The following is a 15,132-nucleotide window of genomic DNA, read 5'->3' on the forward strand; positions in this document are numbered from 1 at the left end:
TTAAAAGTCAGTGCTTTTGGAAAAAGAAGACATTAATGTATCTTCCAAAGAATTTTAGAGGAAAAACATCAGTGCCATGGAAATGTATGAAATATAAGTTTTTAAAATAAGCACATGAAAGCAGTGTATTGAACTCATTACCAAGAGAATCAGTAAAATGCTACAACTTATTGAAAGGAGCCAAAGAGTAAAGACAGGTAAGGAAAGGATTGCTAGGGCGGATCCACAAGTGGACGCATGACTGTCTTCTTCAGCAGAGCAGGAGGAAATCAGCTGACTCTTCACAGGCCAGAATCTCTTTGCATAATAAGGTTATTTGCACTACCGTGAATTATCAACAGTTTCAACATTTCTCCAATTAATACACAGAAATCTATAGAAGAGAAGTTTCCCCTCTGACTCTTATCTCAACAGACCAAAGACATACACTGCTGTAGGACTGATGACTTGATAACAGAGAGGTGGTATTTCAGCGAGAGGATCCAGTCATCCTCTGGTTTATTCCAAAGTCTTCTTTCTGTTGTTTGTTTGGCTTTTGGTTTTGCTTTGTTTTCGAGAAAAGATCTCACTAAGCTGGTCTTGAATCCAGTATTTAACCCAGGCTGGCCTTAAACTCATGGCAATCCTCCCGTCTCAGCCTCTCAAATGCTGTACAAAGTCTTAAATTACATTTTACACTTGCTAAAATCTAATCTGCCAATGATGCCATCATTTTTTTTCTTTTTTTTAATAGGAGAGAGGGCAAACACAATCTTCCACTACCATAAATTATGCAGTCAAGTTTCCCACATTTGGGAAATCACAGGGGTCAGCACATCCATCATACAATGGATAAGCCTTGCCCCGGGGAAACCACCTTCATGTTCCTGGTGTCTCCCCTGCCAGGTAAGTATCATCATCATCATCATCATTTTTAAAAAATAGTTTATAAAAAATGATTTATAAAACAAAAAGCAACTAGAATGTAATGGTTTATAATGAATAATTACATTAAAATATCACCTATATTAAAAGCTCTATAGTAATTAACAAATGGGAAATGTGTAACAGGTTATGTTTTTTTATATTTGCTACTTATTTTAAACTTTTAAACAATGCTTTAGATTTTCTAGTTAGTATATGTTTGCAGTACATACTAATTATGTTTGTTTTGTGAATTGATTCATATACTTATATATACTCATATATATCATCTTCATCATTTTTCATTCTCTTTCTCACCTCCTAACTAACCCTCTCTTCCCCTTCTCCATAAAAGCTTCTCTTCCAAAACTTTACTTTCCTGTTTCCTATCCTGTCTTCTTTATTTTGTTCTAGGCTTCTCACACAAGAGAAATCATTAATTAATCTTCATTTTACTTAATATTAAGATACTTAACATTTGTGGCACTGGGTATTGAACCTAGGGACTTCACACTGAGCTACATCCTCAGGCTTTTTCCCAATTATTTACTTCGAGATGGGGTCTCCTTAAGACGGTAAGCTGCCCATGCTGGGCTGTAACTTGTGGTTTTCCTGCCTCAGCTTCCTAGAATACTAGTGACACAGAATTTTTCTTCCATTGTGAAATCTCTGCCCAATCCCAGGAAGTATGTTTTGCTTTGTATATGGAGATTAAATATAGAGAAAAATATATTTGAATAGTGATCAGCAGAACCTGAAATGCCTCAGCAGTAGCTCTCCATGTTTGAGAAAAGTTGTGAAGGACTATGAAAGTAATATTTGTCACAAACTACACTACATAAACCAGATTGAACCATTTTCTCATACTTCATTTTAACTTAGTAATTCAATTTTCCAATAACATTCAGCAGAAGTCCACAAGATTCACTACAAATTTTGTGCAAAAGACTGCAGTTCAAAAATCTTCACTGCTTCTAGCCATAACATGAAAATGCTTCTGCTTACGACCTGCCAAATTTTATGAGGATGATTTGGAGATTATAGGATTTTCAGAAATGGCATAAACATCAGAAAAGAAAGATGTCTTTCAAATCACAGATCTTGTCTTCAATGAAAAAACTAAAAGCATAACATAGTGTATGATTGACTAGCATGTAAGCTAATTGGTCGATAAATATAATATATTTTAGAAATTTTAACAGCAAACATAATTTTTTGTCATTGTATTAACTTGTCCTAGGTGATTATCTTTGTAAATAGAACTGTTGAATTCAGTTTAATCCTTTTATGGAGCTTCTACAGTACAGAGCGTTTATCTTTTCATTTGCGTTATAGCAAGATAAGAGCAACTTGTGACCTAGAGGCATAACTGGGTGCCCTTTTACATGTTGACAGAACCTATTTCTGCACCTGCAATCTAGATCATATGTAATACGCAAAGTTAGAAGCAAAGATTGTTAAAATAGTACATCATTCTTGGCATGTTTACCATGTATATTTACCATTTTCCGAGCGATATAATTTCTTCTAGTAAAAACAGTTAATAATGCTATCCCAAGATAATGTTAAATCTCACAAGCCAGCACAATCAACTCATATGTTCCTAGAATCAGTTAAGTATTAATGCAAAATAAGAAGAAAAAATAGAATTCTGAAGCACTTCTGGAAAGTTCTAAAGGCTTTCCCAAAGGTCCATTTTACTCAAATGTTTTAATAACATGAGCATATGGACCCATAGAAAAATGCTTGAAAAATAGAATAAATCCTCTGAAGTTTATAATTACAGTAGAAAAGCAGGGGCAAAGAACCTAGAATCAAAAAAATTTTGAGAGATCTTCAATCTTTTCTAATTCAAGACTTTATGAATTGCTTATATCTGACACTAACATTGATCTCTCTCTGAGGTATTACTTAGTACTTCTTTGCCTTCTTTTTTTGTAACTTTACTGTAAGGATTTCATGCATACTATTATTCTTGCATACATATACACACATATCACATACAAAAAGATACATATTGTATATACACAGATGCATAAGCATACTGAGTCACAATACCATGCATTGATGCAATAATCTATCATAACCACAAACATACCCTTACCAACGCATATATATCTATGCATAATTATCCATGCAATTACGTATGCAATCACATCTATGTACGTAATCATATATTCATGGCATATATACATATAATCACATAACCAAGGCCTCAATCATTCACAATACACATTGCATCCACCTAACAAGCCTATCAGTTTCTGTCCCACGATCGTCATGCTCATTTTTCAAATGGAAAAATGAGACACAGGGAGTGGTGATTTAAAACACAGTTCGTAAGTAATGAAGCCTGTTTTTGAAACATAAACAAATTGACTTGAGTCCATATTTTTCTTCAAAATGCAATACACATTTGCACCAAAATTTTCCTTAGTATTTATTCTAGTAATGTATTCCCCTGTGTTTATCATATAATTATACATTGTCTGTAGTCTCTTTTTACAATGTTTTTTTATCTCAAAATATTAGCTCTTTGATGGCTACCTCCATTTTTATAATTTCCTTTGCAGTATGTATTTCTTTAAACTGGAAAATAATATATATATATATATATATATATATATATATATATATATTCATTATTGTAAATTCTTATAAATGTACCATAATCTTTAAATGAGTTACATATTTTTATTCTTCCAAATTCCAGGCTACTCATGCCTAAATTCCTAAAAGTATTCAAACTACAATAAGTCTGTAAATTGGGCTCCTCAGTCTATTGTAAATTGAGACTGTTCTTTTTTTCCAATACTATTAATTAACAAATTCTACACACTTCCAACCCCAAAACAACATAAACATCCTGAGTCAATTCTGCATAATAAATGTGGCTATTCCTCCCATTGATTCATCTAAAGTACTTTTCAGTGATGAAAGCTGTAAACTTACCCATCAGGATGTTAGGGGAAGTTGAGGTCCCCATTTCCTCTATGGCGAACCTATAAGGACCAGCGACACTTTACTCAAGTACAAAAATATTTAATCAGATAATATATAATATTTTCTCAAAGGCCTCATATTCAACTTGAATGTCTGGATTCTTCGGCTAAGTTGACTGAGCAAGATTAACTAGAAAAACCAAAGTCACTTGAATGTAAGTGTGTGCAGTATTTAAGTTAATAGACTTGCAGTAAACTTAATAAGTTTTAACATAATTCTAGTAATCTTGGATTTTTTAACTTCTGAACACTTTTTGACCACTATCTGTAAATCATACAGATTTTCTTCGAATAAGTACAAAAATTTGGAAACATAAAGTTATAACAATGTATTTCACAGAAAAAAAAGTGGAGACAAAAAGAAAATTCAAAACTTTTTTATCTTTCCAGCAATATTGTGAAAATGGTATCAATAGGTTGTTTTTAATGAGATCATGTTTACCAATTAAAATACCTGTCTAAATTTTATTTACAAATATAAATTTACCAAATGTGAGAACAGTATATAGACAATGTTTTAGATCTTGCTTTTTTTAGATATAAGAATTCAGAGTATGTCATTTTGAAAAGTTTTGTGTCCACTGGGGAAGGAAAACACATATTCTGTGAGCAAGGTGTCAGACAACTAATTTGTAAACATAGAAATCTATGAAAAAGAATTAATATGTTTCTACTTTAAAACTGTCACTAAGAAATTTATAGTCCTGCAAAAATAGAAAATAAACTCAAGTAATATTAATCAATTTGCTGTCTTGCCCTCTTACATGTCAAGACTCTATTTAAAAAACCAAGAAATCAATGTGTTGTAGACTGTATATCTGTAAGGTAATTTAAAATGAAAAAAATCTCTCTCAGATTTCCATATCATTAGAGACTGATTCCTTTCCATGCTTCTCACTCTGTCTGAAAACAAGTGGTGTGGAGTATTTTAATTAAAATCCATCTACATAGGCATACAAATACATGTATAATCAATATCATGTTTAAAATATAAATCTGTAAATATAAAAATTCAGGAACTCATAGAAATAATGACCCACTGCAGATTTTAAGATGAACAGCTAATTCATGATATAAATTTATATAGAATAAATATAAATTCATTCTATATAAATTTATATATAATAAATCTTTCTCTTCCAAAAAACATGCACTACACTGAAGACTTGCTATTGTGTGTGTGTGTGTCTGTGTGTGTGTCTGTGTCTCATGTGTGTGTGTGCGTGTGTGTGTGTCTGTGTGTGTAGCGGGTGTGATGGTACTGGAGATTGAACTCAGGATCTTCACACTGAGCTACAAACCCAGATGAGCTAAACTGCTAAGTTACCTAGGCAGGGCTTGAATATTGAGTCTTCCTGCTCAACCATGCAAAGTGCAAGAAATACAGACATGTACAACCATGCCTAGTTTACACTAAAATTTTTCTTTTGATTTTTATATTTATTAGCATGTGTCTGCAGTATACACTGTCTACATTTATCATGGGGAGTTTGTACATGTACATAACACATTGTAACCCTTTTTACTTTCTCTTTCTTTTCCCTTCCTTTGCTCTCTGTCTAACTCCTTTCCCTTCCCATGTGCTAATGATCTCTTTCTTTATTTCTTATCATCTGTCATTTATTTTGTTTTTTAATCTACTTGAATTTTGGTTTCTCATATCAGAGAACCCATGTGACTGATATTTAAGTTCATGTGTCTAATTTATTTCACTTAACATTATGGTTCTGGTGTGCATCTATTTTCTTACTTATGACTCAAATTTATCCTTTATTTCAGAATAGTGTGTTGTTATGTAAAAATATCACGTTTTCTTTATCCATTCATCTGTTAATGGACATATAGGCTGCTTCCAAGATTTAACTATTATGAGTGATGCTGTTATATATATACCAGTAGGGGTATATGTAAGTCACTGTACTATGATATCCTTGGGAAAGATATCTAGGAGTGGAAGAACTGGATTGAATGAAATTTCTAGTTTAAGTTTTTTGGGAATCTCTGTATAGTGGTTGTATTGGTCAACATTTTCACCAACAATGTAAAATAGTTCCTCTTCCTCACAGCTTAGCCAGCAATTGTTACTACTTGTTGTTCTTTTATTTCATCAGGTAAAACACAAAATATTTTTTGAAAACTTTAAGTATATTGAAAAAATGATATTAATTAGAATTGTAGAATTGGAAAACCTTTTTATGCCAACACTAAGATGTCTATTTTTGTGGTAATGTGCTGCTTATTTCTATTATTTTTAATTTATTTATTACATATTTGTAATATATAAAGTAATTATTTAGTACATATTTGTAGTATATAATGACTACTTACATTTTGTGTATTTGGTACATGGGATGACACAATTTAATTCTTTATTACCCCCCTCCTTGTTAGTACACATTCTTTCTGGGTAACATGGAACCTCCATGTTTCTATAATTTACATTTCTTTAATGAGCAGAAGTATTAAACACCTTTCCATGGACTCGGGATTCAGCTCAGTGGTATAAGCACCTACCTGACAAGCATGAGGTCGTGAGTCTGATCCCCAGTACAAAAAAATTATAATAATCTTTCCATGTGCTTGTTTTTCCACATGTTTATTGGCCATTTGTATTTATCCTATTCATTTAACTCGAGTATTTTTTGACTGAATCTTTCATTTAGGGGGCTCTAATTTTTTTTAGTTCTTTGCATATTTTATATATTAGTTTTCTGTCTGAAGTATATTTGGTAATTTTTTCCATTCAGTGTTTGTCTTGTCAGTCTCATTGGTAGTTTCCTTTATGGTGCAAAAACTTTTCAATTTGATACAATTTAATTGGCTTTCTTTTATGGCTTGAAGCACTTCATTCCAAAACCTTTTGGTCTTCAAAGTTTCTATTGAGAAGTCTGTTATAATTCTAATCAGTTTGCCCTTATAAGTGATTTGTTGCTTTTTTCTAACAGCTTTTAAGAATCAGTACTTATGTTAGATATCTTGGATTTTGACTATGATGCGTTATGGAGACGTTGTTTTCTTTTTTGGCTATCTAAGTTTCTATATGTCTCACTCATCTGTGTGCTATATTCTTTCCTCATACTTGGAAATCTTTCTGCTGTAATTTCTGCAAACCCCTTTTTCATGTCATTAGTGCTGTCTTCTGATTTTTCACTAATCCCAATTAACCTTAGATGAGTTTTCTTGAATCATCTACTAACTATTGGAATCACTTCCACTGTGTTTTACAGTATCACCTATCACCTGTGTCATTCCTATCTTCTGGTTCTAAAGCTCTCAACCCATATTGGTTACTTTTGCTATGCATCTGTACAACAGAATTTTTTATTTTTTAGATTTCTGCTTGTTATCTTTTCATAGAATGTAATCTTTGCTAAACTAGTCGTTCTTGTTTTGTATCATTTTGCTTAACTTAGCCTGCTTTTTAATATAATACCTAAAGAAATTTAATTTTTTATTAATTCCATTATCTATTTAGGTGTATCACCCACGAGCTCACTGAGCACCTTATTGGGTTTTGTGTGTGTGTGTGTGTGTGTGTGTGTGTGTGTGTCTCCTCTTTTCTTATTTTGATAATGCTTCATGGATCAGATTTTGGGAAACTGGAGACTCTTGTGAGCATTTTGTTGCCTTGCATTCTGATGTTTCTTTTCTTTTTGTGTATTCTGAAGGCTGTGAGTTGAATACAGTGGACAGATACTGCTGCTCGTGTGGAAATCACATTAATTACTGTCTTTTTCCCAGTAAAGCATTTTGAATATGGCTGTCTACATGCCTTTACTTTTGTCCCAGGATCTCAACACATTATTTAATTGGGGAACAGAAGGGTTCAGTGTAATTGGCAAAACAATCAATTTTCTAGAAATGATCTATAGTATTGTTACTGATACAAAGACAAATCAAATATTGCCATATATTAAAATCCAATTAATAGCAACAACTGTACCACTCTAGTAATAACAGTAATGTCAGCAATAATAGTATAATCAAAAATAAACTGGATATTAACTTACCATGAAAACCAATAAATATTCCCATTGTACTGCCCTTACCAACAGAAAAGAGATCTGTAATTACAATACAGATTCAAAGACAAATCATACATAGATGTATAGTAAGTCTCTACCTAATGAAACAACTATACTCCTATTAACAAAATCAACTAAATATCGAAAGAGTGAAAATAAAGCTCAATAGTAATACTAGTCAAGATGGACAGGTGAGTTGGGGAAAAATGAGAGAGTTAAATTTGAAAAACAAAAGGAAGATAAGAAGGGGTGAGAAAAGTGAAATAACAGATCCTATTAAGGAGTAATAAAAGAAAATTATAGAATTAGATAAAAGTAACAGAATAAAAAAAAAACAAAGAAAACCACAGCAAAACAAAGGAAAAAAATAAAATTGAGAAAAAAAGAAATCCTCCAAAGGAAAAAAAAAGACAAATGAGTAAAGAACTTTCCTCCATGTTTTTGAATGAATGGTTCATTTTTAGGGTTTGGAATCTCATCAGATATTGGGAGGGATAGTGAGTCACTACATGGCCCGAGGTTTTGGGGTTTATTTGTTTGCTTGCTTGTTTTTCCATACTCACCTTTTTGTGCATGAATGATCGGTTTTGAAGCCTTTCCTGCTGGTTGTGATTGGTCAATGGGTTCTGCCCTAGGACTGTGCTCTAACTACTCTCAGTTTCTGTGTTTCTCTGTACTCCACCAGGCAGGGCCTTCATCACTTAGCTTTATAGCCTATTGGTTTATGACGTTCCCTACTCTACTCCAGAGCACCCTCTGTCCACACACCCCAGGCTATGGCAACTTCCAGACCAAGGCTTATCCGTGATCATGTAGTAGACAGCGAAAGCAAACAGACCACTGAACTCTGAGCTGAATGAATGTAGGCAGTGAGGAGGATGTGTCAAGCCATCCACTGGATTTAAGGCCAGCACTTCCGGAGCCCCCTCCTAAAGCTACTGACCTGTAGTCTGGCTTCTCAAGTATACAGGCAGCATTCCCATGTCCTTCCTGGCTTGAGCTTAAATTTTTAGGAGACCCACATCTAGCTCACTCTTTTATTATAAGCAGCTAAGTTAGATAAAAATTAATACATTGTCAGAGAAGGACTGGGCTTTCAAGGAAGTCAATCAAAAATAAAGATATCAGAATTGTGGCTAGAGGTACATCTGAGAAGACCAGGTCTCAAGATAAATATGTGATGGCCACTTCTACATGACTCCCTAAGGGTTAAACAGTAAATTGGAATTTTACTGCAATTAACGTCTAATGGTCTAGGAAGTCCAGCTATGGATCAGTCAACCAGGTGGGTGGCCAGAATGGCTGGACTCATCCTTTCCCAAAAATTTGCTGTTCTTCCCATGAGCTCTTACTACGTGACCCATTTTCCTAGTGTAATCCTATAAGTTTATCATAATTTGACCCATGCTGTGCCCACATTGTGACTTTGCTATTTAAATTAGCCCTGATAAAGTGCTTGATGGCAACCCACTCAGGACCGACCCCTCCTGTCTCTCAGAAGCTAATTCTAGATAAACCTTCCCTACTCTTAAAGCTCCATTGTCTATTCATCCTTTGATTTCGGGCACATGAACTCAGCACATCTAAATCTATCAGATTGACAGCTAAATTTCTCCTTTAACACTTTCTCTGTAACTCTCTCTGTTATGGATTAAAACCTGTTGAGCAACTTAATGCCAGCTGGATTACATCAGCCTGGTTCTGAGTGTGGATGTCCCACCTAAGGAAAGTTGCCATCATAAATGGAGACATGGAGAAGGAGAAGTTGTGTGTTGATGCGTTGAGGCACTGTGGCACCGTGGGTTTTCCAAGAGTTGCTGTTTGAGCCTTTGGATCTCCTGGAGAAGCTCTGGTCCTCACAAGGAGCATTGCTTCTTGGCTGCAGAGAGGAAGACCTGTGCCACTTGGTCTCCAGGATGAACTCTTCACACTGGCTTCCTGGCATGTACTCAACTGTGCTTGTCATCAGAGGAGCTTGGGGCCTCCATGTCTCTGAGGATGACTGTGGTGCCCTTCAGGACAGCCCTGGTCTTTGTTGTGAGTGTGACTTCTTGGCTCCAGTCTAGAACCCTCAACCTGCCAGCACAGCTCCTTCACCCCTTTGGCACAAACTTTCTAGTTTCCACCACTGACCTTCGGGCCTTCCCAGTACAGATCCATAAAAGAGTCGGGCGTGAGTCTAGACCTGGCTCTAGAATTCTAGTTGACTCACAGGAGGCAATGTCATGAGCTCTGGGTTTTCATCTGGACTCATGTGGGATATTGCTGTGAGAGTCAAGCCCTTGGCTAAATATTCTATGTCTTTAGTGTTGTGGATAGATTTCCTGAATCTTCTGTTAACTCTGGGTGACCATTATAAAACATTATAAACTCCATGTCCTGATTCTAATTGTTCTCCTCACAATCCCTGACTACAGCACTCTCTTATAGCCATTGTCCACTCAGTTACCATGATAGGATGACCTCAGGAAGTGAAGGCTTCTAAAGTAGTGCTGTAGTTCAGTTTTAAACCACCTTTCCCAAAACTGGAAATAAACACACTCAAATACGATTGGCACTGCAGTGGGGCTCTTTCTAACTCTAGCAAAAGGAGTCATGCAAAAGGAGTCTCTTTTTGGAGTAAAACTCCAGGCTTTTTTTTTTTTTTTTCAGTTTATAATAACTGTGGGTTTTTCCTAGTGCCAGAAGTGCCAGCCCATCAGTCATTTTTCCTGAGAGCTCCAAGACCTTTCTTGGTTTACCTGTGATAGCACAGGCAGAATCCTTCCCCAGAAGCTGGGATTAGCTATCCTGACTGCTTCATCTTTGTCTCTGTTTCTCCAACTTCTCTGTAGATTCACTGTCCTTTCAGTTTTATCCTAAATTCTCAGAGATACTTTTTTTTTTTGTCTTCCTCAAATTATGGATTTCTGTAAGTCTCAATTTCAGTTCCCAGAAAGGCAATATTTAGCTGCTGGCCTTATTCTGCCATTTTTAATCTTCCCCTAAAAAATAGAAACTAGATTCATTTCAAATTATTTTTCAAAGGTAAATGTAAAGAAAATACAAATTGAAAACTTTTTATTAAGATGTTTAGCTCCTTAGCCACCTAACAGTCATTCTTGGTATAAAATGTGAGCAATAAATGCTTAAAGACAAGAAAGATAATGCTTAGGGACTTTTGTGTCTTGCAAATCACTCAGATTTTTGAGCTAGAGGGAAGTCTGATCTATTCTCCTGAAAATGATGTTCCCTAAGATTTGTTTGGGGGTCTTTCTCTTCCCTCAACCCTGAAATTGGTTAGGAAAGTTTCCTGAAAAATATCTGTCTTTTTAAAAAAAATTTACTCGCTATATTCCAGGTCATAATCTGAAATTTATTTCACGAAGGAGAAACTTCTGCAAGATCGTGCAGTTCAGTGAGCATGAAAACAGCGATTAAAATGGGCATGGTTCTCCACTCCTATAATCCCAATAACCTGGAAGCTGAGGCAGGACAATCATGAGTTCAAAACCATCCTTGGCTACATAGTGACATAATAAGCTCAAGGCCAATATGGAATACAGAGTGACACCCTGACGCAAAAACAAATAAGTGAATAATAATAAAAAAATAAATACCTCATATAGAATCCCTGGTGCATTAATACTATTTTTTAAATTGAAAATTGAATATTGCTTGAAATATTTATGCTTATTATTCAGATGAGTTTAACAGCTGTTTATGTGTATTTATGTGCGTAGTTTTTTTCAAGAATGATTTTAAAATGTATTATTATAACTGTCCTCTAACCTGTTTTGAAACTTTTATTATTATTTTTATGTTTTTCCTCTTTAAAATAAATAATAAACTTTAAAAGTTTAGAAATATTTATTTTTATAAAATTAGTACTATTCTTATTGATTAAAGCATTAGAAGTACTAGAAGTAAAGGTAACATGTTAAAATCATCTATCATCCCAGGCTAAGAAATTCAATATTATCATTTAAGTGGATTTCACTCTTAGTATGCATTATGGGACACTATGCCTTCTAAAATGCAACCCAGAAATTGAGAAATTGAAAAAAAATATGATGTATAATAATAATTATTATTATAATTCTTACATGTTATATATCTATGTCTTAGACCATGATAACCTCAAAAAATCTCATTTTAGTTATTAATTTTAGCATTACTTTTCATCAAACTTTTGTACAACTATCTGAAGGAAAAATGCTACAAAATAGAGAAATCCTTACATCAAGAAAAAAGAAGTTGAATAAAATGGCATTAATTAAGCTAGAAAAGCCCACAAACTGTCATCAACCTCTAGATTAAAACACAACAAATTTACATTATTTATCTTGTAGTAATTATTCTGACTTAAATTAAGCAAAAATCTCTTTGCCACTTATATCTGACATCCAGTTTTCACTTAATGCTAATAATTTCTTAAATGTTCATTGCATAAAGCTCAAGGTAAAAATCAAGAATGAGATTTCATCTTACTGATATTTCCAGGTGCTATATTCAAAATATATGCATAAATAGATCACAAATATAGTTTACTTGACTGTTCAGCCAGAACGTATCTACTTTATATTCATTTTTAAATCTTCCCACCTATTTTTAACCAAAGAGGCATTCAGTTATGACTGGTATGCCAGCTACATGGCCCTGCACTAAGCAATGGAACCACGAAGCATAGCTTGTGTTATCTCTCTGTCAGAGGTGTGGCCCACAATGTTTGGGGCTTGGTATGTACTCAGTAAATTCAGTTATCTTCCTCTTTCTCATATAGATTTGTTGTTTGTTATCAAAGCCTGTCTTTCTTGACTGATGATTGATTGTCTCTACCTCCTACAATGCCCTTCACAAAATAAGAGATCAATAAACATGAGCAGATGAATCAATGCAGTAAGAAAGCCCTATAAGTGTCTAGCCTTAGAGATCTCCAGTTTTAAAAGTCCCTTTAAAGCATCTTTAAATGTATACTTGCTTTCAGTTTATTATCTAATAAATGGGAGTTTGGTTTAAACAAAAGAGTATTTTTAATTTACTGCCATGAAACAAATTGATGGGGTGGGAATACGATCGTGATGCCTCAGCCTTTCAAGTATCCCCACAGCAGCATGACATCTATCTATGCTAGTGTGAATCTGAGTTGAAAAATATCTGACAGAATTTTAATGAACTTAATGAAAACATTATTACTTGACAACCTTTATGTAACCATAACAATTCCAAATTTTAAAATCTATCTTGGTTAATATAACCAGAAGTTATTTAAAAGACTTGCATGTTAAAGAACTCAAAATGAGTTCTAGGCTTTTGGTAATAAAACAGAATTTTTATCATATTTTGAAACACAGTCTTCAGTCTGACATTGCCTCTCTGTATACACTGACAGGACACATAGTATTCATAGTGGAAAATTAAAGTTCACTTCTACAAGTTTGAGTAATAACTATTTGTTTTCAGGCAATTCCTGAAACCACTGCATTCACCCAATAATTTCAAAACAGAAAACTACTGTAGGTAACTATATTTTAATGAGTTTTGGTTGACTAACTCTCCTATTGGCCACAAATAGCAATAGATTTTATATCAGATAACTAATATGCTATATAATATAGATGCTGATATTGATGCTATGCTCTACTCTGGAAAAATCCATCAGCCACCCCAGAGACATCATCTAGATGTCACTACTGGTCATGCCATGATTCTTTACAAAAACTTCAGTGACTCTCTCCTTTATCCAACAAATTAATTCTAAATCTAAGGTTCGTGTTGGGATAAACTTCAAAAGCACGTGTAACAGAGACTTGGCTACCATGAATCAGCCAAACAGATTTATTTTTCCCCCACACTTGTACAGTTTGAATATGTCCCTCTAAGGGTCATGTGTTAAAGTGTGGGTCCCCAACTGATATTGTCAGGAGGTGCTGTGGACCCATAAGAGGCAAGACCTAAGGAATACCATAAGTCACTGTGGCTGTGATCTAAAGAAGATTATGGGGCCTCAGTCTCTGTCTTCTTCTGCTTCCTGGTTATTGGTGTGAGTAATTTACACTCCACACTATTGCCCTTTGGCACAGAAACTAGACAGCCAGTATAGGGCTACAGGATCTTGGATGGAACCTCTAGAACTGTGAGCAGAATAGATTTTCATGTCTCTATCAAGGGCATAAGTATAATAACACAAATCTGACTCATACATATACCTTAAAATCTGAAAAAAAAAGGAAGGACATACAGAATGGTTCCAAAATGGAAAAGGCATAAAAGATTCTTTCTACTAACTCATGTGAAGCTTTGGCATCACAGTTTTCACACCAGGATTGCAAGACTGATACTGTCTTCATCAGTACATTTATGATTTGTGCAGGAACAATGGACAGGATGCTTTATGTTACTCAGAATTACTTCTTTCTCCATGCCCAAAAAGAAGATTTCACGTAGCATTGATTTAAGCTACCTTGCTATCATACCATGTTTTGTAGCTGACAACCTTGTTTCATCTTTCACTAAAAGACCTGAAGCAAGCAATAGAAAAGTTTTATATGTCCCCATCAATACATACTTACTCACCCATCAGTCTTAAGACTGGATATTTTGCCAAAACTTTTATTTTTTGCACAGATTTTATTCTAGCCCATCCATCAGAGAATATGGGTCCTTGTTTCTGATTATTTCTACCAAACAAATAAACATTCTGTCATTTCTGCTAGATTTTAAAACTCCAGTCTATATCTATCTTTATTTTCATATGACAATTCCTTCAGAGAGGGATTTATGTATCATAACTGTTTTCAATACTTCTGAATCATTTTCTTATAATTAAATCAGGTTTTAATTCCCATCACTTCAACAAAATGCTTCCTGGAAACTTGCAAATAATCTCCATATCACCAAATACAACAGAAACTTTTGATTCTTTTCTTTTCTGCAGTACAAGTGAGGACTTGAAACAGTCTCTTCATTCTCTTTAAAGGGCTTCACCTGACATCCAGAATATTCCCTTCTGTTGGTTCTTTTCCTACCGTTCTAGCCGGTCCTTCTAAAATCTTTGCAATCTTTCCTCTCCTGGACATGGGAAAGCCCCAGGACTCAGCTTTGTGTACTTCTGCCTACTCTGCATCCGATCTTCTCACAGCATTGTCCAGCCTCAATGCCTTAAAACTGTCTTCTGTGACAGCAAAAAATAAACACATCTCCTGTCGAGGTTTCTTACCCAC

At 34.5% G+C, this 15,132-nt stretch overlaps 1 non-coding gene across 1 annotated transcript; it reads right to left on the minus strand.

Annotated features, from left to right (window-relative positions):
* Positions 1-730: 730 nt before the first annotated feature.
* LOC111756669 (U1 spliceosomal RNA) lies at positions 731-893 on the minus strand. The gene has a single exon (XR_002791091.1). It is a non-coding gene; the product is annotated as a U1 spliceosomal RNA (small nuclear RNA).
* Between the last annotated feature and the right edge of the window lie 14,239 nt (positions 894-15,132).

The sequence above is a fragment of the Cavia porcellus genome, unplaced genomic scaffold (assembly GCF_034190915.1).
Source record: "Cavia porcellus strain 051 isolate PalLab524CR breed Dunkin Hartley unplaced genomic scaffold, mCavPor4.1 scaffold_15, whole genome shotgun sequence".
Classification (NCBI taxonomy): Eukaryota; Metazoa; Chordata; class Mammalia; order Rodentia; family Caviidae; genus Cavia; species Cavia porcellus.